This window comes from Oryx dammah, unplaced genomic scaffold (genome assembly GCF_014754425.2).
Source record: "Oryx dammah isolate SB20612 unplaced genomic scaffold, SCBI_Odam_1.1 HiC_scaffold_5, whole genome shotgun sequence".
Classification (NCBI taxonomy): Eukaryota; Metazoa; Chordata; class Mammalia; order Artiodactyla; family Bovidae; genus Oryx; species Oryx dammah.
Window position 1 is genome coordinate 23345416 of NW_024070189.1, and position 26100 is coordinate 23371515.

Genomic DNA, 26100 nt, shown 5'->3' on the forward strand with positions numbered 1-26100 from the left:
GGTTCCAGCTGGGAAGAGTACCCGATGACTTTTCATTGGAGTGTCTAGTCCATTTACATTTGAAGTAATTATTAATAGGTATGTACTTATTGCCAATTGGTAATTGTTTGGGGGGGGGCGTTTGTAGTTCCTTTTTGTTCCTTCTTTTGTTCTTTTCCTTTATGATTAGATGACTAGTTTATTTTTAGATTTTCTTCTTGTGTGTGTGTGTGTGTGTGTGTGTGTGTGTATCTATTACAGATTTTGAGTTTGTAGTTACCATAAGGTTTATATATATATACAGGAATCTTTCTATATATACAAATGCATTTAAGTTGATTTTCTTTTAATTTCAAATGCATTTCAACAAACCTTCATTCTTACTCCCCTCTCCCCATGATTGCTGTTTCTGACATCATATTTTATACATTTTTGTTTTGTAAATCCCATAACTGCTTATTGTGGCTGTGTACATTTTACTAGTTTTGTCTTTTAACCTTCCTGCTAACTTTATATGTGGCTGATTTACTACATTTACTGTGTATTTTCCTTTATTAGTGAGCCTTTTCCTTTTGTAATTTTCACATTTCTAGTTGTATCCTTCCCTTTTTCACTTATTAAAGTCCTTGTAACTTTTCTTGTAAAGCTGATTTGGTGGTATTGAACTTTAGATTTTGCTTGTCTGTAAAACTTTTTGATCTCTTCATCAAATCTGATGAATTATTCTTGGTTGTAGATTTCCGCCTTTCATTGCTTTAAATATATTACCATCCACTTCTAGCCCGCAGAGTTTCTGCTGAAAAGTCAGATTATAGCCTTATGGGAGTTCCCTTGTGTATAATTTGTTGCTTTTCCCTTGCTGTTTTAATATCCTCTTTATAGTCAACCTTTGCCATTTTAATTACAGTGTGTCTTGGCTTGACCCTCTTTGGGTTGATACTGTGTGGGACTCTGTGCTTCCTAGATCTGGATATCTGTTTTGTCTCTCAAGTTAAGGAAGTTTTCAGCTATTATGTTCAAATGTATTCTCTGCTCCTTTCTCTCTTTTGTTTTTCTGGGATCCTTATATTGTGAATGTTAATATGCTTGATGTCTCAGAGATTTCTTAAACTGTCCTAATTTTTTTCTTATGTTCAGCCTCATTGATTTCTGCTACTCTGCCTTCCAGCTTATTGATCCATTCTCATTCCTCTGTATCTTCTAATATATGTTGATTCCTCCTAGTGTATTTTTTTTCACTCCAATTTTGTATTCATCAGCTCTGTTTAGCTCTTCTTTATGTTTTCTAACTCTTGTTAAACTTCTCGTTGCATTCGTCTATTCTTCTCTCAAGTCTCTGCTAATCTTTATGGTCATTACCATCTCCACTTCATGTAGTTCTTCTGAGGATTTGTTTTATTCCTTCCTTTGAAACATGTTCTTCTGTCATCTCTTTTTGCTCAATTTGCTGTATCTATTCCTTTGTATCTCATAGGTTGACTACATCCCCCAACTTGGAGAAGTGGCCTTTTTAGGAGACATCTTATGCATCTTAGCAGTGCATTCCCCTCTGGTCTTCTGAGCTATCTTCTGTAGTGGTCTCCCCTATTTTGGACTCTGTGATCCTTCTGTTGCGGCAGGCTGACTACTGTGGGCAGTCTAGTAGGCATGGCTGACCCTTGGTCCAGTTGGTTGCCAGGCTCTGCCTTGTGTGGAGACTACTGGCCAATGGTTGGCAGGGCTGTGTCATGAGATTGCTGGATATGGGGCCCTGGGGGATCCCAGGGCTGGTTCTGGCCCACTGGTATGAATAAACAGGTTCTGAGATGGGTAGTTGTGAGGTCAGGATTCCCAGTCAATTCCTAGTGTCAGCCTGCTGATACATGGGATCAATTCCTAATATGACTGGCTGCAGGTCATAGGATGTCCCAAAGCTAGTATTGTCCCACTGGTGAGCAGGGCTGGATCCCAGGCAGTTGGTCAAGAGGTCCAAGGTATCTCAGAGCTGGTGTTGGCCTGCTGTTTGGTGGGACCAGGACCCATAGCATCCTGGAGCTGCTGCAAACTTGCTGGTGGGCTGGCTGGGTCCTGACAGGGCAGGCTGAAGAGCTGTGGTGGTCCTGGGTTGATGTCTACCTGCTGATGGGTGGTGTCAGCACCCACAAGATCCTAGGGCTGGTACCTGACCTTCAGTGGGTGAAGCAAAGTCCAGGGGCTCTACCAGCCCCCCAGCAGGCAGAGTTGGATCCTGGGGTGTCTGAGTATAGACCCTGAGGCTCCTGGAGCTGGTGTTGACTCTCTTGTGGGTGAGGTCTTTTCCTGCCACAGCTGACTACAGGGTCCAGCTCTATGGGCTCAGGGGATTTAAGTCAGAAGCTGGTGCCAGCCTGCTGGTGGTGGAGGCTAAATCCTGGGATGGCTGGCTGAGGATCCAAGGTGTCTCCAAGTTGGTGTTGGCCTGATGGTGGGCAGGACTGGGGCCCAAGTGACCCTAGGGTTGATGCCATCTTGCCCGAGGATGGGCTGCGTCCAGTCATGGCAGGCTGTGGGACTGCAATGGTCCCAGGGCTGGTATCTGCCTGCTGGTTGGTGGAGCTGGGGCCCAGGGCATTCCAAGGCTAATTCCTGCCCACTGGTGGGTGGGCTGATCCTGAGGCTAGTACAGCTCACTGGTGGGTACAGCCAGGGAGTGGGGGGTCCTAGGGGTGGTGCCTGCCCACTGTGCACAGAGCTGGGTCCTAAGGTCTCTGGATGCAGTGCCCTGGGGTCCCTGGGGTCCCTGGGGCTAGTGCCAGTGCATGGGTATGTGCTGCCGGGTCCTGCGCCCTCTGGTGGACAGAGCCATTCCTAGGGCAGCTATGGGCACCGGGAGTTTAAGTCAGAAGGCCTGCTGGTGGATGGGGCTATGTTTCTGCCCAGTTAACTCCTTGGGTTGAGCGTCCAAGTACTGCTGATGCCAACAAGCTGGTGGGCAGAGTTAGGTCCTAGCAGTAATGCCCGCATCTCATATTTCTCCTGCATTGCAGGTGGGTTCTTCACCACCAGCACCACCCGGGGAAGCCAGTAATAAGCTAAAGGGAGGATTCCAAGATGTGACTCATCAGCACCAGTGTCCACATGCAAGAACAAGCTGCTGCCAGCTTCAGGTCCCCATGTGCCTATAAAATGATTTGGCCTCATTTTGTGGTTTGGGTCCCCCTTTTGATATAGCAACAATGTTAAGATAGAGTCAAGTTTTAAGGATGCAAAAAAAAAAAAAAAACAAACTAAGAAACAACTTAAATGGTACTTCATGAACCTAAGAAGTTGATGGGTATTTGCAGAATAATTCTGTTTTAAAGAAGAAAGGAAGAAGCTCTTTCCAGAGTTCCAGTCTACTGATGCGTTATTTATAAAAGAAAATTTGCTTTTGTAGATAGTAGGCTGGGAAATAATTTCCTGGCAGTCAAGTACTATAACCCATATACCAGACAGACTATCTTTGTCAAAGAATGAAAATTCTATCTATAAGACAAATTATTATAACTATTGTCTTTTTTGTCCACAAGAGAAAATAAAGTTATAGAACCTCAAGTCATAAATACATGGATCATAGCTTGTGGGCTTTGTAACATTTTATCAACTATAAAAGAAGTCTAGTGAAGCTAAACGTGTGCATTTTTTGGTTACTCTTTTATACTATCCTCAAACTATTATTTGTCAGTAGCCAAACAAAACTATCCATGCTAACCAAAGGTTGAGGAAGTTCAACTTGTTTATCAAGAGAGAAATATTTTATTGCTATGTTTTCCACACTGAAGTCAACTGATAAGCTTTAAAAAAGAAATCCACTCATGCTAAGAATATGATAGAAATTATCTTCAGGCTTATATACTTCCTTCTTGGTAGAGGCATAGAGAAGAAAAATTTCAAAATCCATTTTTTTGCATTATGCTAGGTTTTGCGTGTCTATACATTTAACAAATAAAGAAAAGCCAAAATTTTTTAAAACTGTGATGATGGATTAAAACAAAAAGCATGTGTCCCTGTCAGTTTTATTTAGCTATAGGTCTACTACCCTGGCAAGTCTAATCTGAACTATAATCATAACTTTGCCCCAACCCACCAGGTATCTTTTGGGATGTCACTTCGTATCTCTGTGTCTTACATGTATATCTGACAAGATGAAGGAATTAAAGTGGACAATAAATAAAGGTCTTCTTAAAAGCAGATTTTTAAGGTTAAGTTCTGATGGTTTCTGATTCCACATTCATACTCATGAATATCCTGGACATTATAAATGACTCCAACTTAGAATCCATCTAACTGACTTCACCCTAATGGACGCCCATTTCCTTTTTGATTTTTCCTTTCTTCTACCATCTCCTTTTCAATATAACATTGAAAGATGCTTGTCTCTGCAGTAGAAATCACTCTACCTTCTCTTTCATAGTTGCCACTATCTGTTAAACTAACAAAAAGGCCAAATGGCTTATGATTGCTGATCTACATTTATTCTTATGACTGCTTGTATATGTCCTCCTCTTTCTAAAGTTTCAGATTTAACAGGAATACTTGGTAGTAGGTACAAAAACTTAGTGGCAGCTTTATTCTAACATTGATATAACAATTACTTACCCATGTAGAAGGAAAAGGCAGTTAGTATCTACCAATATCATAAGCAAAAGTCCAATACTGAAGAAATAAAAATAAGTGTGAAGGGTAGACATTTTTAGAGAAAATATATTTATGACATCATAGAAAGGATTTCTTAACTAAGACATAAAAAGACATATTCATTAACCAAAAAATTTGGGAGAAAAATATGACCTCGAGATAGGGATGAATTTTTTAAGCAATGCACAAAAAATAATAATTATAAATTATAAGAGACTGCTAACTATAACTGCATTAAAATTAAGAGTTTCTGTTCCTCAAAATACATATGAAGGAAACAAAAATATACTACAAACGGATATATTTTCAGCAAAGAGACATTTTGTTTGAAAATGATTAGGAACTAGGTACCAAAAAACTCATAAATAAAAGAAGACAAAAGAAGATTCAGTACAAAACTAGGCCACAAAAAAAAGCAGATATTTCATAGAAGAGACAATATGCATAGCTTATAAACATAGCAAAAGAGTTTCACAACAATTATTAGTTGTTAGGAAAATGTAAATCACAAATAATTTGCTATCATTTAACATTATCATTGGCATAAATTTACAAATCTGACAACATCATGTATTGGCTACAATACAAATCATCAAGGAATCTTAGACACTTGGTGTGAACATATAAGTAATATAAGAAATCACTAGGAAAATTATAAATAATATAAGAAATTGCTAAGAAAATTGTCTGTAACTCTGATATAGATAGCATAAAAGCATAATATCATAATATCAGCATAATATCAGCTATAATAATATAGAGCCAAAGTTTACTGGAAAACTTTTTTTGCTGATAATATCAAATTATAATTCATATTATTTAAACTAAGCTTCTTTACCGTTTGCTGCAAATAAATTATTTTCCTTTTTTCTGGCTAAACCTTAATGTGGTAGAACTTTTTCCATGCAGAACAAGATCTCTGAAAAATGTTTCACCAGTTCCAGATCAGATTTTTTCCTGTGTTCCTGCAAGAGTCTTGCCTTTGTTAGCATTTTCTCTACTGAAAAACCTTCTTTTTCTTAAAATTCAGTTCATTCCATTCATCAAGGCCCAGCTCAAATCTACTTAAATCTACTGCTGGCAAGTGGCTCTGCCTCCTTTCCTGACAATAACAGCTCTTACCCTTGAAGCTGATTTTCAGTCTCCAGTTCAGTTCAGTAGCTCAATTGTATCTGACTCTTTGCTACCCCATTGACTGTGGCATGCCAGGCCTCCCTGTCCATCACCAACACCTGGAGTTTGTTCAAATTCATGTCCATTGAGTCGGTGATGCCATCCAACCATCTCATCCTCTGTCATCCCTTTCTCCTCCCACCTTCAATCTTTACCAGCATCAGGGTCTTTTCAAATGAGTCAGTTCTTTGCATCTGGTGACCAAAGTATTGGAGTTTCAGCTTCAGCATCAGTCCTTCCAATGAATGCTCAGGACTGATCTCCTTTAGGATGGACTGGTTGGATCTTCTTGGAGTCCAAGGGACTCTCAAGAGTCTTCTCCAACAACACAGTTCAAAAGCATCAATTCTTTGGTACTCATCTTTCTTTATAGTCCAGCTCTCACATCCATACATGACCACTGGAAAAACCATAGCTTTGACTAGACGGACCTTTGTTGACAAAGTCATGTCTCTGCTTTTTAATATGCTGTCTAGGTTGGGCATAGCTTTTCTTCCAAGGAGCAAGCATCTTTTAATTTCATGGCTGCAGTCACCATCTGCAGTGATTTTGAAGCCCCCCCCAAAAATAAGATCAGCCACTGTTTCTACTGTTTTCCCATCTATTTGCCATGAAGTGATGGGACCAGTTGCCATGATCTTCGTTTTCTGAATGTTGAGCTTTAAGCCAACTTTTTCACTCTCCTCTTTCACTGTCATCAAGAAACTCTTTAGTTCTTCTTCACTTTCTGCCATAAGGGTGGTGTCATCTGCATATCTGAGGTTATTGATCTTTCTTCAGTCTTCAGAGCTCTCAAAATTCTTAGGTCTCCTCTATAGTTGTTTATGATCTTTTTTCCACCCACTACATTATAAATCCTTAAATGCAGAATTCACATTTGATTTGTTTTTGAGTTCCTACTTCCTCTAAGAAAAGGAATTTGTTTATAGTAGGAGTTCTAAAAAATACTGATTAGTTCAGTAAATGAAGCAAATGAGGGTATAATGGTAACATACCACCAATTATTGCTGTTTGTTTTTGTATCTCACAAGACACTTTCATCCCTGAACATGTAGAAATCTAGTTCTTCTATTAGTCTGATCCATTTTATAATAGATAATTTTTCACTTTAATTCACAAATTGGTTATTATTAATCATTGACAATTTGGACTTGTTCAACTTGTCTGATGAGAATAGGTTGTCAGAAATCGTGTTCGACCGTTAATAGAATTAATAAATGGTAAGTAGGGGAATCGCCAAATGAAACACTTATCTCAAACTTTTTTGAAAATAGAAAGCTTATAAATGAGTTTGTGAGCTCACATAATAGTTCCTTATTTATTCCAAATATCTTTGTACTTATGATATCCTTGGAAATTATTAAAAATTTGCTTGTGATTCCTGCTAGCCAGTCTTTCTAAAAGTGATCTCTAAATGTTACAGCAAACAGGGAGAAAAAGGCATTTTCTTAACTCAGCCAGTTGGCAGAGCTAAACCATTCATACCCTTTCTTTCTGTTTCTTCTCTGTAATATTCAGAAAAGGCAAATATCTCTCTGTAATTGAGGAGACTGGAATGAAACCACCTATAAAAAATCTTAATTGTTTCCTCAGTTTAGTCACTCAGTCCATAGTGTATATTTACATCCCCTAGATTTTGGTTATAAAGAAATTCCGCAAAAAACTGGTTTCTGCAAGATATTCTCAATTCTGCTATTCTAACTCAACAACCTGATATACTAAATCTGCAAAGAATTGTTTTCCAAGAATATCTTATGGGATTAACAGAATTACCTAAATTTGCCACTGCTTTCTAGTCTCTGAAATTATATTATAATCAACTTAATTAAGATTTCTGGGAAGAACCTTGGAAAAGTTCTTATGATTATTGATTATTTAAATATTTTTTCAGGAGCACCTATTACTGAATCCTGAAAATATTGCCAATGTATTAACTTTTCCAGATAGCTCAAGAAATACTTTTTTTTCACTTATTTTACTTAAATCATACCTATAGGGTCAGCATTTAACTTTCAAGAAACTGAAAGAAACTCAAATGCCTTTTGTGATATCTGATGATCTAGACCTGTGCTGTCCCACATGTCCCATATGCCTGGGCCAAACTGAGATGTACATACATGTAAAATACAAGTCAGATGTTGAAGACTGAGTATGAAAAATCCAGTGTAAAACCTCACTAGTTATTCTTACGTTAGTTACATATGGAAATGATAATATTTTAGATATTTGCTTAAGATACTATTAACATTAATTTCATCTGTTCTTCCTTTTTTAATAAAAGTAGCTATTAGAAAATTTAAAATTTCACATGTAGCTTGTGTTTGTAACTCAGATTATATTTCTATTAGATAGCCTTGTCCTATACTTTTACCCAGTTTAGCTCAATGAATTTTTGTTCAGGAATATATAACTATTCATTACTTTAGATTTCATCAGTTTTAAGTCAAAAAAGTTACGAAAATCATGGGTAGTGACTGATTTTTCAAAGTTGGGTCAGTGTTTGAGAGGTGGTATAAAAAGTGGTCATTTCTTTCATCAATAGTTAATTGTTTTCAGATACAATGACAGTTTTTTGACTTTAAGCTGTGTGTAATTGTCAGATACCAAATTTATACCTGGTTGTGTGGGATGAGATATATATGTGTATGTGTGTGTTTGTGTGAAGTACTGATCAGCAAATATGGAGAGCATTATTTAACACACTATTCTTCCCACTTAATAAATATTTAATCAGCAATGACTAATAATCACATCAGAATGATAATTCACTCACGTCAAGTCATCAGTAAAATAAGTGCAAAATTCAGAGAAGAGCAAAGACTTCTTAAAAAAGCACTATGAAGAACTAGAATGAAGTTATTAACTTAGAGTAACTTCCTTGCCTTTATTATCATTATATCACTTCATCTATAGATTGTTTTTGGCCACTGTAGGGAGGATAATTTTGAAATGTAAGAGATATTATGACAGTTTTCTTATGATTTTTTAAAAATCTGGTATTTTTGCAAATTCTTTGCTTGCCTTTTCTTTGAGGAGAAAACTATGTCTTGGCTTCATGTCATGAAAAAGTACAAAAGCAACAACACACTAATAGGAAGGAGATACTTTACAAGGTGTCTATTAACATAGAAAAGTATATGGCACTCATCAAACTTCCAAATTCTTTTTAGAGTGTGTTGATTTGCTGTAATTCCATCCACTAGAAGTGATTCAGAATCAGATACTTAGCATTCAGATCCTCTGTGTTATTTAAACCAGAGGAAGAGACATGAGTAGTGGATAAGTATTGTGGCTCCCCTTGCATGGTTATTGTTGCTAGGGAAACCACTTCCTTCTGATTCTTGCGTTCAGCCTGTCCATCCCACTATCTGGCATCATTGTCTCTCAAGAAGGGCAACATCACAGCATGGCATAAGAACAGGAAACAAAAAAGACAAAAACCAGTACATTATCCTGTTACATACAAATGTTTCTCAGAAAATCTACATGATAGTGACTTCTGGGAAATGAAAAACAGAATCAGTCCTCTAAAATTGCTCTATGCATATGTGCTAGTGACTACAAGGTACCACATTCACACATTCAAGTATGCAGAAACACCAATTTCCAAGCCACACTTGTGATTGCAGAAGAGAGTATCATGTGTCAGGCCTGGACAGGACAGGGCTTGGCATATCAGAGGCCCAAGACCTGGGTCAGGATGGTGCCCTGTGATCTTTCTGAGAGGCAGAGTCCCTGGCAGGCAGTGTGATCAGCGAAAGGGCTTTTATGAGAGTAGATTTTGAAAACCAGTGCAAGAAAGACTGAGATTCTTTGGGTCCTGGGGTCAGGTTAAGTTATGAAACAAGCCAGCTAGCCAAACAAGAGCATCAAGAGTAAATAAAGAGAAAGCTGATATATGCTTGTAAAAGAACCATAAGTCACAAAGGTAACTGTTCTTGCAAATCTAATATTGGCTTCCTCTTGGACTCCTTAGCAACACAGTCAAACTGGTTCTAGGAAACAAGCATAAAGAGAAATTCTGAAATTCAGTCAATAATATACAGTAACTACTTTGAATGAAAACAGTTAAAAGCAGTTACACTATCGCCTGTGCATCTATAAGACATCAAACAATCAATTCCTGTACTGCATTTTGTTTTACTCTGATTTTCTAGCATTTATTGCTGTGTTCTATAAACATCTGTTACATTGAATTGAATGTATAAAATTGAGTATGGTAGAGAGTAAGCAAAGTATACCAAATTCTGAAGTCAGTGGTGCTATAAAAAAGCTGTAGACATAGTAGATAATTATGCAAGTAACTCTACTACAAGATTACACCTCCTCCACGAAAAAACTAATCTGGAAGAACCATAAAAGCCAAAAGTTGCTTATGGGGACCAGATGTAGTCATGGGTACATCTTGGTAAAAGCCACTATTTAAAGTTCAGTCAGCTTCCTTTATTCTTTTATAAACCTGGAACTTCATCTCGTACGCAGGTCCTGCCTTATAACGTATATATAATTATGTCTTCTTGAGTGGTAATAGAGGGAGGTCCTTGAACATTGCTACTATACAGAGGACCTTAGAATACCTCCACAGAGAACCATACTAACTTAAAAGGTTGATTTTCTTAGGCCCTCAAGAGTGACATTCTATCTAAACTGATACCCACAAAATGTGATAGTAACCTATCAAATATACGAAAACAGAAGCAAGTTGTCTCCAAATCTCTGTCAGCCCAATCAGAACCACAATTCATCCATCAGCTTCTCGACTGCTCTTATAGGCAGTCTCACAAAATAGATGCCCTCAAATTTCCCCCCGTGTTGCTGCTGCTGCTGCTAAGTCACTTCAGTCATGTCCGACTCTGTGCGACCCCATAGACAGCAGCCCACCAGGCTCCTCTGTCCACAGGATTCTCCAGGCAAGAACACTGGAGTGGGTTGCCATTTCCTTCTCCCTTGCCCCTGTAGACATCTCCAAATTGTCTGCTGGAACTCCCTTTTTATGTTTTTATCATCATCTTTGAGAATTTTAGATATACTTGAGGCCTTGCGAGGGAAATCCAAGTTTATTTTAAAAGATTATGAACAGGAAAATAATAAATTGCTATTGACCATACTAATTTAATTCCATTTTTTTTCTAGATAAAGATTGTCTTCCAAGTAACCCAATACTAAATACAGGATTCCTTTCCTGAAAATCTGAAAGTTCAGCTCAGTTCAGTTCAGTAGCTCAGTCGTGTCTGACTCTTTGTGACCCCATGGACTGTAGGATGCCAGACCTCCCTTTCCATCACCAACTCCCAGAGTTTACTCATACTCAGGCCCATCAGTTGGTGATGCCATCCAACCATCTCATCCTCTGTCATCCCCTTCTCCTCCCACCTTCAAACTCTCCCAGCATCAGGGTCTTTTCCAAGGAGTCAGCTCTTTATATCAGGTGGCCAAAGTATTGGAGTTTCTACTTCAACATCGGTACTTCCAATGAACACCCAGAACTGATTTCCTTTAGGATGGACTGGTTGGATCTCCTTGCAGTCCAAGGACTCTCAAGAGTCTTCTCCAACACCACAGTTCAAAAGCATCAATTATTTGGTGCTCAGCTTTCTTCACAGTCCAACTCTCACATCCATACATGACCACTGGAAAAACCATAGCCTTGACTAGACAGACCTTTTTTGGCAATGTTTCTGCTTTTTAATATGCTGTCTAGGTTGGTCATAACTGAAAAGTTCATTGCAAATGTAATACATACCTAGTTTCCATGTAATGTAGGAGCTACTTAGTCTTGCATGCCAATAGAGAGAAAGAAAAAAAAGAGGCAGGAAACATTCATAACTGTCTGTCTAAATCTGACCGGCTCCCGAAAATGTAGCTTTAATCTTTTTACTAAACAGCCCCAAAGAGAGAGCCATATGCAAGACAAGCTACAAAACTGTCTGCCTTTATTTTAATCCAAAACCTGATGCAAGGGTGCCCATAATATTCTTAATATGAGTATAACCTTATCATTTTATTGTTAGGCACAAACCACAAATCAAATTAAGGAACTTAGTTCTGATAACCAACCATCATACGGCATCAACTCTGTGCCTAACCAATCAGGGCATTCACAAGTTGCAAATGGTTGAAATACCTTTGTGGTTGATTTGATCAGTTCAAATGTCAGTTACCAAAGAGTAGAAGCAGCAGAGCTAATCAGAAAGATTGCATACATGGTTTGACAGTTTACATAACCTCCAGTGGGACAGGAATTTATGTTTGAAATTTGTACCTTTCCTTCACCATCTCATGCCCCACCCCAGTCCCCAGTGAAAATACATTGGGGTATATCCCATTTAACTTCTCCTGCTCCCTGCTCTCTGAGAGAAACACATCTCAATCCACTTGGTAAACTCTCGCGGGAAATGGTAAAAGACAAACTACCCTTCACAGGAGGCTGACAATGGTCAGGAGGTGGTGAAATGTCTGGTGGGCTCCACGTGGGAAAGATAGGATGGACAATAAATTCAGGGAGCATGAGAGGCTGGAGGACAGAAGGGATGTGTAAAAAGATTGGAATCCCCATTTAAGATGTTCTTAACATGCTTACACCAATGCAAGGCTAGACACTTTGCATCTCAGTTTTCCAAGTATTACACATAACAGTAAATATCTAGGATATTCAGATCATAAATTTCTCTATATGAAATTTCTCAAACCCAGTGTTTCCTTTCAGGGGGAAAGGCTAAAGGAAATCACACGATGGTTACATAACTTAGAAGACACTGTAGTAGCAGCATGTGTGACAATCAAGTGTACCTCTTCTCCTGGTAGACGAGAAGCCTGTGTATTGTGTCTAAAATTATCCTTGCTCACCTAAGTCACAGCCCGGGCAGCAGCAGCAGCTACCTGAATGAGAGTTCCCTCTAGCCTCTTCTTGCCTTTTACACTTGTCTTTCTCTCCAAGTAGCCCAGAGCCACATTTTAATAAGTGACCTTCAACTAGCTGAATAATTTCTTCAGTACATGGGTACATTCAAAAGCCTTGGAGGATTTAGCGGTAATAAGTAGTCCTAGCAAATATACGGTCTTATGAAGCCTTTGAAGTCTCTAAAAACTTCCCTTAAATACCCTCAATAGAAGGTTCGGGCTAGATGATTTACAGAGCCCCTTGCAAAGCAGAAATCCTACAATTTGGGATCAGCAGAACCAGCTAGATATTACAGCTTACTGCAGTTAATATGGCTTTTCCATCTTTAAGAATATTTTTGGATCCAAAACGGGCTGCCTGAGTTGTTCGGCTATTAACTATTAATTAATGTTCAGTCTACACTGGGCTAGCAACAAAACCAAAAGCAAAGATTTGTATTCTCATCCCTTTAGTTTAGAGAATGAGCTGATAACAAATTTTCCATTAATTGCAATTAGAAAATATTGTACAAGTACCATAAAGGCGAAGGTATTTTCTTGTGACTGGATTAACTGTCATTTACAAGATTCAGGGCGTGTATTTTTCCTTCAGCAAGCTCCTTTCCTTTACTTATAACTCACACATTCCACATATATTTCTGTAACGTTATAAACAAGCATGAAAATAACATAACAAAGTGTTCATAGTATTTCATTTTTCAGTTAGGGATGAAAAATAGAGAAATCTTCTCCAGTTGGTCGGTGAGTCAGATTTCCAATCATACGTGCTCTGAATATCAGTTTTTGAAGTCTTAAGGACCTTTTATACTAATTTCTGCTTTTAAAATAGTAATTGCATATTTAGTCATGTATGGCGTCTCTGGCATGGTTTTTGGAGAAATAAAATTTTATTTATTTATTTATTTATTTTTATTTTTACTTTATTTTACTTTACAATACTGTATTGGTTTTGCCACACATTGACATGAATCCACCACGGGTGTACATGAGTTCCCAAACATGAACCCCCCTCCCACCTCCCACCCCATATCTCTCTGGGTCATTCCTGTGCACCAGCCCCAAGCATCCTGTATCCTGCATCAAACATAGACTGGTGATTCATTTCTTACATGATAGTATACATGTTTCAATGCCATTCTCCCAAATCATCCCACCCTCTCCCTCTCCCTCAGAGTCCAAAAGTCTGCTCTACACTGAAGAAATAAAATTTTAAAGCACAGTCATAAACAATGATAGAGGATCATCATCAACAGAAAGCATAGGAATTAATAGAAAATTAAACTATCAAAATCAATTCACTGAATAACTGATTTATGAATGGCAAAACTGACTGATCAAATGTACCAAAAACTTGTTTCAAGAAATACTCTTTTAAAATATATTTAATGAAAACAAATATGGAATCAATCATTTTTCCTTTAACATTTATGGGAGGAGTTACAATATGTCAGACACTGTTTTAAATTTTTTATGTAAATTTATATACTATTCATACCAATCATATAACTTATATTTTATTATTTTCACCAATTATTTTAGAGAAGAAAACAGAGGCACAGTCCTGTTGAATAAGTTTCCCAAGGTTACATACCCAAAGCTGTAGAGTTTGACCCACTATGCCATTCTGGGTCATAAAATGACAGTCACAGAAATTATATTGAGCTCATTTAAGAATGTATTCAACATATCAAAATATAAGGAGATTAAAATCAGTTGTCATTCTTTGATTTCAAAAGTTAGAATATTTTTAAATATACTTCTAGGAAGCGTGTACCCATCGACTAAAATTTAAAGGGAACACAAACATATTTACTGAATATATTTAACAAGGATATTCCCTCAAATAAATCATCACTTGCACTTTATTGTATTCATTAGAAGGGGCACACTAAATAAGAAGAGGAATTAAGCTCCACCTCCTGAAGGCAGAATCATAGAATTTGTTGACATAATTTAAAACCACCACAGAAAAAATCTAATCAGTAGAAAATCAAATATAGATTATATCTTCTGAGGATTTCATGAGGTGGAGCTAAAAATGCCGTAGGTTAGATGTCCTGTGAACACTTCATTGAGAGTAGCGGTTTTCTTTTTAAATATTTTCTTTTAAAAAAGAGGTAAATATTCAGATCATTCCGTGCTGAAATATTTAGTTCATCTCCTTGCAGTCCAAGGGACTCTCAAGAGTCTTCTCCAACACCACAGTTCAAAAGCATCAATTCTTCAGCACTCAGCTTTTTTTATAATCCAACTCTCACATTCATACATGACCACTGAAAAAACCATAGCTTTGAGTAGACGGACCTTTGTTAGCAATGTCTCTGCTTTTTAATATACCGTCTAGGTTGGTCATAGCTTTGCTTCCAAGGAGCAAGCGTCTTTTAATTTCACGGCTGCAGTCACCATCTGCAGTGATTTTGGAGCCCCCCAAAATAAAGTCTGCCACTGTTTCAACTGTTTCCCCATCTATTTCCCATGAAGTGATGGGACCAGATGCCATGATCCAGCGGCCGTGCAGCACTGGAGTGGCAGTGTGTGGTGCTGGAGTGACTGTAGGGAGATACCCCACATCCAAAAGCAAAGGAGAAGCGCCAGCAAGACAGGAAGGGGGGCAAAATCACGTTTAGAATCAAGCCCATACCTACCAGAGACACTCAGAGGGCTGAAACAAACCTTGTGTGCACCAGGACCCAGAGACCCCACAGAGACTGAGACAGAACTGTGTTTGAGCTTCTCCTGTGGGGTACGGGTCAGCAGTGGCCTGCCGCAGGGGCTCTGGGGGAAGCAGACTTGGGTGTGGCATAAGCCCTCTTGGAGGAGGTTGCCATTAACCACACCATAGAGCTGCCAGACCTTACATAGGACTGGGAAACCAACTCTGGGAGGGCACAAACAGAAGCTTGTGTGTACCGGGACCCAGGAGACATCAGTAGTGACCCCACAAGAGACTGACCCAGACTTGCCTGTGAGTGTCCAGTACTCTCTGGCGGAGGCGTGGGTAGGTGGTGGCCTGCTGCAGGACTGGGGGCATTGAGTGCAGCAGTGCATGCATGGGACCTTTTGAAGGAGGTCACCATTATCTACATTACCTCCACCATAGTTTAAAGTGAAAGTGAATTTTCTCAGTCGTGTCTCTTTGTAATCACATGGACTATAGCCCATCAGGCTCCTCCATCCATGGGATTTTCCAGGCAAGAATACTGGAGTGGGTTGCCATTTCCTTCTCCAGGAGATCTTCCTGACCCAGGGATTGAACCTGGGTTTCCCACATCTTAGGCAGATGCTTTACCATCTGAGCCACCAGGGGAGTCCACCATAATTTCAGTTCAGTTCAGTCACTCAGTTGTGTCCGACTCTTTGCAACCCCATGAATTGCAGCACACCAGGCCTCCCTGACCATCACCAACTCCCAGAGTTCACCCAAACTCATGTCCATAGAGTTGGTGATGCCATCCAGCCATCTCATCCTCTGTTGTCCACTTCTCCTCCTGCCTCCAATCCCTCCCAGCACCAGAGTCTTTTCCAATGAGTCAACTCTTCGCATGAGGTGGCCAAAATATTGGAGTTTCAGCTTTAGCATCAGTCCTTCCAAAGAACACCTAGGACTGATTTCCTTTAGAATGGACTAGTTGGATCTCCTTGCAGTCCAAGGGACTCTCAAGAGTCTTCTACAACACTACAGTTCAAAAGCCTCAATTCTTCTGCATTCAGCTTTCTTCACAGTCCAACTCTCACATCCATATATGACCACAGGGAAAACCATAGCCTTGACTAGACAGAATTTGTTGGCAAAGTAATGCCTCTGCTTTTGAATATGCTATCTATGTTGGTCATAACTTTCCTTCCAAGGAGTAAGCGTCTTTTAATTTCATGGCTGCAGTCACCATCTGCAGTGATTTGGGAGCCCCAAAAAATAAAGTCTGACACTGTTTCCCCATGTATTTGCATTGAAGTGATGGGACCAGATGCCATGATCTTCGTTTTCTGAATGTTGAGCTTTAAGCCAACTTTTTTATTCTCCTCTTTCACTTTCATCAAGAGGCTTTTTAGTTCCTCTTCACTTTCTGTCATAAGGGTGGTGTCATCTGCATATCTGAGGTTATTGATCTTTCTCCCAGCAATCTTGATTCCAACTTGTGCTTCTTCCAGCCCAGCGTGTCTCATGATGTACTCTGCATATAAGTTAAATAAGCAGGGTGACAGTATACAGCCTTGATGTACTCCTTTTCCTATTTGGAGCCAGTCTGTTGTTCCATGTCCAGTTCTAACTGTTGCTTCCTGACCTGCATACAGATTTCTCAAGAGGCAGGTCAGGTGGTCTGGTATTCCCATCTCTTTCAGAATTTTGCACAGTTTATAGTGATCCACACAGTCAAAGGCTTTGGCATAGTCAATAAAAAAGAAATAGATGTTTTTCTGAAACTCTCTTGCTTTTTCCATGATCCAGCGGATGTTGGCAATTTGATCTCTGGTTCCTCTGCCATTGCTAAAACCAGCTTGAACATCTGGAAGTTCACAGTTCACGTATTGCTGAAGCCTGGCTTGGAGAATTTTGAGCATTACTTTACTAGCGTGTGCTGCTGCTGGTGCTAAGTCACTTCAGGGTGAGATGAGTGCAATTGTGCAGTAGTCTGAGCATTCTTTGGCATTGCCTTTTTTGGGGATTAGAATGAAAACTGACCAGTCCTGTGGCCACTGCTGAGTTTTCCAAATATGCAGCACTTTCACAGCATCATCTTCCAGGATTTGAAATAGCTCAACTGGAATTCCATCACCTCTACTAGCTTTGTTCATAGTGATGCTTTCTAAGGGCCACTTGACTTCACATTCCAGGATGTCTGGCTCTAGGTGAGTGATCACACCATCGTGATTATCTTGCTCCTCTCCCCACCATAGTTTGGCCCCACTTAAATAGGAGGGAGGCAAGACAGCCCCACCCATCAACAGAAAATTGGATTAAAGATTAACTGAGCATGGCCTAGCCATCAGACCCAATTTTCCCCTCAGTCAGTCTCTCCCATCGGGAAGTTTCCATAAGCCTCTTATCCTTCTCCATCAAAGGGCAAACAGACTGAAAACCACAGTCACAGAAAACTAACCAATCTGATCACATGGACCACAGTCTTGCCGAACTCAGTGAAACTATGAGCCATGCCATGTAAGGCCACCCAAGATGATGGGTCACAGTGGAGAGTTCTGACAAAATGTGCTCCACTGGAGAAGGGAATGGCAAACCACTTCAGTATTTTGCCTTGAGAACCCCATGAACAGTATGAAAAGGCAAAATGATAGGATACTGAAAGAGGAACTCCCCGTGTCGGTAGGTGCCCAATATGCTACTGGAGTTCAGTGGAGAAATAACTCCAGAAAGAATGAAGAGATGATGGAGCCAAAGCAAAAACAACACCCAGTTGTGGATGTGACTAGTGATGGAAGTAAAGTCTGATGCTGTAAAGAGCAACATTGCATAGGATCCTGGAATGTTAGGTCCATGAAATAAGGCAAATTGGAAGTGGTCAAACAGGAGATGGCAAGAGTGAACATTGACATTTTAGGAATCAGTGAACTAAAATGGACTGGAATGGGTGAATTTAACTCAGATGACCATTATATCTACTGCTGTGGGCAAGAATCCCTTAGAAGAAATGGAGTAGCCATCATAGTCCACAAAAGAGTCTGAAATACAGTACATTGCTGAGTACAGCAATCTCAAAAATGACAGAATGATCTCTGTTTCCAAGGCAAACCATTCAATATAACGGTAATCCAAGTCTATGCTCCAACAAGTAATGCTGAAGAAGCTGAAGTTGAATGGTTCTATGAAGACCTACAAGACCTTCTAAAACTAACACCCCCCCCAAAATATCCTTTTCATTATAGGAGACTGGAATGCAAAAGTAGGAAGTCAAGAAATACCTGGAGTAACAGGCAAATTTAGCTTTGGAGTACAGAATGAAGCAGGGCAAATGCTAATAGAGTTTTGCCAAGAGAACACACTGGTCATAGCAAACACCCTCTTGCAACAACACAAGAGAAGACTCTACACATGTACATCACCAGATGGTCAACACCGAAATCAGATTGATTATATTCTTTGCTGCCAAAGATGGAGAAGCTCTATATAGTCAGCAAAAATGAAACCAGGAATGTAATGTGGCTCAGATCATGAAGTCCTTATTGCCAAATTCAGACTTAAATTGAAGAAAGTAGGGAAAACCACTACCATTCAGGTATGACCTAAATCAAATCCTTTATGACTATACAGTGGAAGTGAGAAATAGATTCAACAGATTAGATCAGATAGACAGAGTGCCTGAAGAACTATCGATGGAGGTTTGTGACATTGTACAGGAGGCAAGGATCAAGAACATCTCCAAGAAAAAGAAATGCAAAAAGGAAAATGGTTTCTGAGAGGCCTTACAAATAGCTGTGAAAAGAAGAGAAGCAAAAGGCAAAGGAGGAAAGGAAAGAAAGCAGGGTTCCAAAGAAAAGCAAGGAGAGTTAAGAAAGCCTTCCTCAGTGATCAACGCAAAGAAATAGAGGAAAACAACTTAATGGGAAAGACTAGAGATCTCTTCAAGAAAATTAGAGATACCAAGGGAACATTTCATGCAAAGATGGGCTCAATAAAGGACAGAAATGCTATGGACCTAACAGAAGCAGAAGATATTAAGAAGAAGTGGCAAGAATTCACAGAAGAACTGTACAAAAAAGATCTTCACGACCCCGATAATCACGATGGTGTGATCACTCACCTAGAGCCAGACATCCTGGAATGTGAAGTCAAGTGGGCCTTAGGAGGCATCACTACGAACAAAGCTAGTGGAGGTGATGGCATTCCAGTTGAGCTGTTTCAAATCCTGAAAGATGATGCTGTGAAAGTGCTGCACTCAATATGCCAGCAAATTTGGAAAACTCAGCAGTGGCCACAGGACGGGAAAAGGTCAGACTTCATTGAATCCCAAAGAAAGGCAATGCCAAAGAATGCTCAAACTACTGCATAATTGCACTCATCTCACATGCTAGTAAAGTAATGCTCAAAATTCTCCAAGCCAGGCTTCAGCAATACGTGAACCGTGAACTCCCAGATGTTCAAGATGGTTTCAGAAAAGGCAAAGGAACCAGAGATCAAATTGCCAATATACGCTGAATCATCAAAAAAGCAAGAGAGTTCCAGAAAAATATCTATTTCTGCTTTATTGACTATGCCAAAGCCTTTGACTGTGTGGATCACAACAAACTGTGGAAAATTCTGAAAGAGATGGGAATACCAGACCACCTGACCTGCCTCTTGAGAGGCCTATATGCAGGTCAGGAAGCAACAGTTATAACTGTACATGGAACAACAGATTGATTCCAAATCGGGAAAGGCTGTATATTGTCACCCTGCTTATTTAACTTATATGCAGAGTATATTATGAGAAACGCTAGGCTGGATGAAGCACAAGTTGGTATCAAGATTGCCAGGAGAAATATTGATAACCTCAGATATGCAGATGACACCACCCTTATGGCTGAAAGCAAAGAAGAGTTGGTATCAAGAGTGCCAGGAGAAATATTGATAACCTCAGATATGCAGATGACACCACCCTTATGGCAGAAAGCAAAGAACTAAAAAGCCTCTTGATGAAAGTGAAAGAGGAGAGTGAAAAAGCTGGCTTAAATCTAAACATTCAGAAAACGAAGATCATGGCATCTGATCCCATCATTCATAGCAAATAAATAGGGAAAAAGTGGAAACAGTGACAGAGTTTATTTTGGGGGGCTCCAAAATCACTGCCATTGGTGACTGCAACCATGAAATTAAAAAAACACTTGCACCTTGGAAGAAAAGCTATGACCAACCTAGAGAGCATATTAAAAAGCAGAGACATTACTTTGCTATCAAAGTTCCATATAGTCAAAGCTGTGGTTTTTCCAGTAGTTATGTATGGATGTGAGAGCTGGACTACAAAGAAAGCTGAGTGCCAAAGAACTGATGCTTTTGAACTGTGGTGTTGGAGAAGACTCTTGAGAGTCCCTTAGACTGCAAGGAGATACAAGCAGTCCATCACAAAGGAAATCAGTCCTGAATATTTATTGGAAGGACTGATGCTGAAGCTGAAACTCCAATACTTTAGCCACCTGATGTGAAGAGCTGACTCATTTGAAAAGATCCTGATGCTGGCTGGGAAAGATTGAAGGCAGGAGGAGAAGGGGATGACAGAGGATGAGATGGTTGGCTGGCATCACTGACTCAAAAGAGATGAGTTTGGGTAAACTCTGGGAGTTGGTGATGGACAGGGAGGCCTGGAGTGCTGCAGTCCGTGAGGTTGCAAAGAGTCAGACAGGACTGAGTGACTAAATTGGACTGGTTCAGTTCATTACTTTAATTTTTTAAATGCTGATATTTCTCCAACCATGGTCAACTGCAGGGAATGTTTAATGCAAAAGCTCTTGTCTTTGTAACTTAAAAAAAATAAAATAATATCTACCTCTTGATTATTGGTTTGCTTCACTGATAGTCCCTCAAGGCAATTCTCTGGGAAGTAGGATGGCTTATTTTTCTTACAAGGGTCCTCAGAATTTTATGAGATGATTTCAATCCCAGTCCATTTTGAATTGTCTGTAGGACATTCAGTCTATTTTTTTCCTCTCTAAATTCTGTTAAATCTCTCTCTGATTTAGTCATTAGGCCCCCACCTAGAACTGTGTTAGTCATCCTGGAGAGAAATTTGAGTCAGAGTTATGGACCTTCTTATTGTGTTTCTTATAAAAATGCTTGTGAAGATGTTGCCCATTTCCTTATGTGACGTTACTCTTTCTGAAGACCCATACATCCTTCCTCATCTTAGTATCAGAAAGAAAAATGAGTTTCTCTTAAACAGTTTGTTTTTGTCTCAAGACACCGTGAATCATAGGTGATTATATTCTCCTCATTCATTGGCAGCTAGAAGGTTCAGAGCCCAGTTTTCATTTCTATTCAGTGTGTATAACTATGAGGTGGTTTTTGAAAGAACTTGTTCTTGCTACACCATCTTCTGCCTACTTTTATTCCCCTTTGTCATGTTTTCTTCATTACATTTTCTTTTTCATCATTAGGAGAGAATTTTATTTTAAAAGTGTCATCTTAAACTGCAAGGATGTCCGGTAAACATCACAATTAAACATGCCGAAGGAGAAGCCATGTTGTCAAAATGCCCACTTAACCCACCCAAACATCTCAAACCCACCCTTTGCTGACCTTCTATAACCCCATTTTTTAAAGTTTTTTTTTTCTTTTCTTAAACAAGAGAAAGTAGACAGATACATGTTGGTAAATGCTAACTGTCCATATTCACATAGAGACACAGTGTAATCTCTGAGCCCAATACACAGAGACAGGAGGAAAAAAGATAGAATTCCATGCACTACTACACAGGGGCCTAGCACCCTCCAGCTTCCAGCAGAGCTAAGGGAGCATAAGGTTTTTCTTTTTTTCCCACAGAGCATGGTGGTGTTGATTCCATAGTTTTTGTGGAGACAGGAGGGGATAAAAATGAATTTGGAACAGAAAGGGGTAGAGATTCTTCTCCCACTGAATTCTGTTCAAGGTATTCTCCCCCCCACCCAAATAAGTTGTGAACCGTGGTATAAAGGAGAAAAGAGACCTCAAAAACAGGGCGACTGAGCACAAGAGGAGGGAAAAAAAAAATAAATAAAGACTGCAACTTGCAGCCAGGGACTGGAGAAAATTAAAAGTGGTTGGAATCCATCAGTGTTCCATTAGTCATCTTCTCCTTCATCTTCCTCTCCTTCCTCCCCCTCATCATCATCTTCATCTTCTTCACCTTCATCCTCATCCCCTTCTTCATCAATGTCTTCCAATCCTTCTTCCTCTTCGTCGTCATCGTCGTCATCCGCTTCTCCTTCCCCTTCCTCATCATCCATGTCAGGAACCAAGTAGAACTGTAATGGATTTGGCCAAATAGCATCTTTGATGACTTCTCCTAACTCATCTGCACCCGCATCAGAATGATCAGTAAACCAGGTGAAGAAGCTTTCTGCTTCCTCATGCTGTCTCTTCCTGCTGGCTTTATTCTGTGTTTGACTTGATCATTTCGTTAAATCCTTTCCAGATTTCCATTTGATTTCAGTGGACTTTGAAGATGGATCACCACTCTCATTCAGATGAAATTCTTTGGAGAGAATTTTATTTTTGAAGTAAGGGTTTTCATCAAAATAAAAATCTATTCTGTAACCTTTCTTTGGAATTGGAATGAAAACTGACCTTTTCCAGTCCTGTGGCCACTGCTGAGTTTTCCAAATTTGCTGGCATATTGAGTGCAGCACTTTCACAGCATCATCTTTCAGGATTTGGAAGAGCTCAACTGGAATTCCATCACCTCCACTAGCTTTGTTCATAGTGATGCTTTCTAAGCCCCACTTGACTTCACTTTCCAAGATGTCTGGCTCTAGATTAGTGATCACATCATCATGATTATCTGGGTTGTTAAGATCTTTTTTGTACAGTTCTTCTGTGTATTCTTGCCACCTCTTAATATCTTCTGCTTCTGTTAGGTCCAGACCATTTCTGTCCTTTATCAAGCCCATCTTTGCATGAAATGTTCCCTTGCTATCTCTCATTTTCTTGAAGAGATCTCTAGTCTTTCCCATTCTGTTGTTTTCCTCTATTTCTTTGCATTGATTGCTGAAGAAGGCTTTCTTATCTCTTCTTGCTATTCTTTGGAACTCTGCATTCAGATGCTTATATCTTGCCTTTTCTCCTTTGCTTTTCGCCTCTCTTCTTTTCACAGCTATTTGTAAGGCCTCCTCAGACAGCCATTTTGCTTTTTTGCATTTCTTTTCCATGGGGATGGTCTTGATCCCTGTCTCCTGCACAATGTCACGAACCTCATTCCATAGTTCATCAGGCACTCTATCTATCAGATCTAGACCCTTAAATCTATTTCTCACTTCCACTGTATAATCATAAGGGATTTGATTTAGGTCAAACTGAATGGTCTAGCAGTTTTCCCTACTTTGTTCAATTTGAGTCTGAATTTGGTAATAAAGAGTTCATGATCTGAGCCACAGTCAACTCCCGGTCTTGTTTTTGTTGACCGTATAGAGCTTCTCCATCTTTGGCTGCATGGAATATAATCAATCTGATTTCGGTGTTGACCATCTGGTGATGTACATGTGTAGAGTCTTCTCTTCTGTTGTTGAAAGAGGGTGTTTGCTATGACCAGTGCATTTTCTTGGCAAAACTCTATTAGTCTTTGCCCTGCTTCATTCCGCATCCCAAGGCCAAATTTGCCTGTTACTCCAGGTGTTTCTTGACTTCCTACTTTTGCATTCCAGTCCCCTATAATGAAAAAGGACATCTTTTGGGGGTGTTAGTTCTAAAAGGTCTTGTAGGTCTTCAACTCCTTGATGTTCAAGCTGGTTTTAGAAAAGGCAGAGGAACCAGAGATCAAATTGCCAACATCCGCTGGATCATGGAAAAAACAAGAGAGTTCCAGAGAAACATCTATTTCTGCTTTATTGACTATGCCAAAGCCTTTAACTGTGTGGATCACAATAAACTGTGGAAAATTCTGAAAGAGATGGGAATACCAGACCACCTGACCTGCCCTTGAGAAATCTGTATGCAGGTCAGGAAGCAACAGTTAGAACTGGACATGGAACAACAGACTGGTTCCAAATAGGAAAAGGAGTACGTCAAGGCTGTATATTGTCACCCTGCTTATTTAACTTCTATGCAGAGTACATCATGAGAAACGCTAGGCTGGAAGAAGCACAAGCTGGAATCAAGATTGCCGGGAGAAAGATCAATAACCTCAGATATGCAGATGACACGACTCTTATGACAGAAAGTGAAGAGGAACTAAAAAGCCTCTTGATGAAAGTGAAAGAGGAGAGTGAAAAAGTTGGCTTAAAGCTCAACATTCGGAAAACGAAGATCGTGGCATCTGGTTCCATCACTTCATGGGAAATAGATGGGGAAACAGTGGAAACAGTGTCAGACTTTATTCTTTGGGGGCACCAAAATCACTGCAGATGGTGATTGCAGCCATGAAATTAAAAGACGCTTACTCCTTGGAAGAAAAGTTATCAGCAACTTAGATAGTATATTCAAAAGCAGGGACATGACTTTACCGACTAAGGTCCGTCTAGTCAAGGCTATGGTTTTTCCTGTGGTCATGTATGGATATGAGAGTTGGACTGTGAAGAAGGCTGAGTGCCGAAGAATTGATGCTTTTGAACTGTGGTGTTGGAGAAGACTTGAGAGTCCCTTGGACTGCAAGGAGATCCAAACAGTCCATTCTGAAGGAGATCAACCCTGGGATTTCTTTGGAAGGAATGATGCTGAAGCTGAAACTCCAGTACTTTGGCCACCTGATGCGAAGAGTTAACTCATTGGAAAAGACTCTGATGCTGGGAGGGATTGGGGGCAGGAGGAGAAGGGGACGACAGAGGATGAGATGGCTGGATGGCATCACTGACTCGATGGACGTGAATCTGAGTGAACTCCGGGAGTTGGTGATGGACAGGGAGGCCTGGCGTGCTGCGATTCATGGGGTCGCAAAGAGTCGGACACGACTGAGTGAGTGAACTGACCTGATTCTGTAATCTGATTTAATGTCTTCAAATTCTGTTGCTTCAACTCTTGTCAAATAATGCAGCGCCTCTTCATCCTCCTCCCCAAGCTGTGCAGACCCTTGTGACTGGTTAACAAAGTTTGTTACCCCAAAATGTGGGATTTTGGCGATCAATTCTGACCTCTTCTGAAAAAATGGTTGGCGGAGTTTGTTATATTTCTGTTCTACTTTCAAAATCTCCTCACTGGCTTGTTCATTAAGTCTGTCTATTTCATTTTGTACTTCATGAATATATTCAATTGCTTCTTGCTGTTCTTTTTCTTCCTTCGGCAAGTTTGAAGAAGCAGATGCCTCATCTGGCCTGGAGGCAGGAGTTGGCCTGGCTTTCTTCAGTTTCTTCGCGTGGGGTGGAAGAGAAAACTGGTGTTTGGGGGCCATGCTGGGGAAAAAAAGCCAAGAATCCTCCCAGGAGAAGAGAGAGGAACTGTGAGCTCAGAGAACTCTTTTCGTTACATTTTAAATTTTATTTTGTTATTTTACTGAACATATCTGTGGTTCAGTTCAGTCACTCAGTCATGTCCGACTCTTTGCGACCCCATGAGCCACAGCACGCCAGGCCTCCCTGTCCATCACCAACTCCCGGAGTTCACTCAAACTCATGTCCATCCAGTCGGTGATGTCATCCAACCATCTCATCCTCTCTCATCCCCTTCTCCTCCAGCCTTCAATCTTTCCCAGCATCAGGGTCTTTTCAAATGAGTCAGCTCTCTGCATCAGGTGGCCAAAGTATTGGAGTTTCAGCTTCAACATCAGTCCTTCCAGTGAACACCCAGGACTGATCTCGTTTATG

At 40.0% G+C, this 26100-nt stretch overlaps 1 pseudogene; it reads right to left on the minus strand.

Annotated features, from left to right (window-relative positions):
- Positions 1–22280: 22280 nt before the first annotated feature.
- LOC120864452 lies at positions 22281–25688 on the minus strand (annotated as a pseudogene).
- Between the last annotated feature and the right edge of the window lie 412 nt (positions 25689–26100).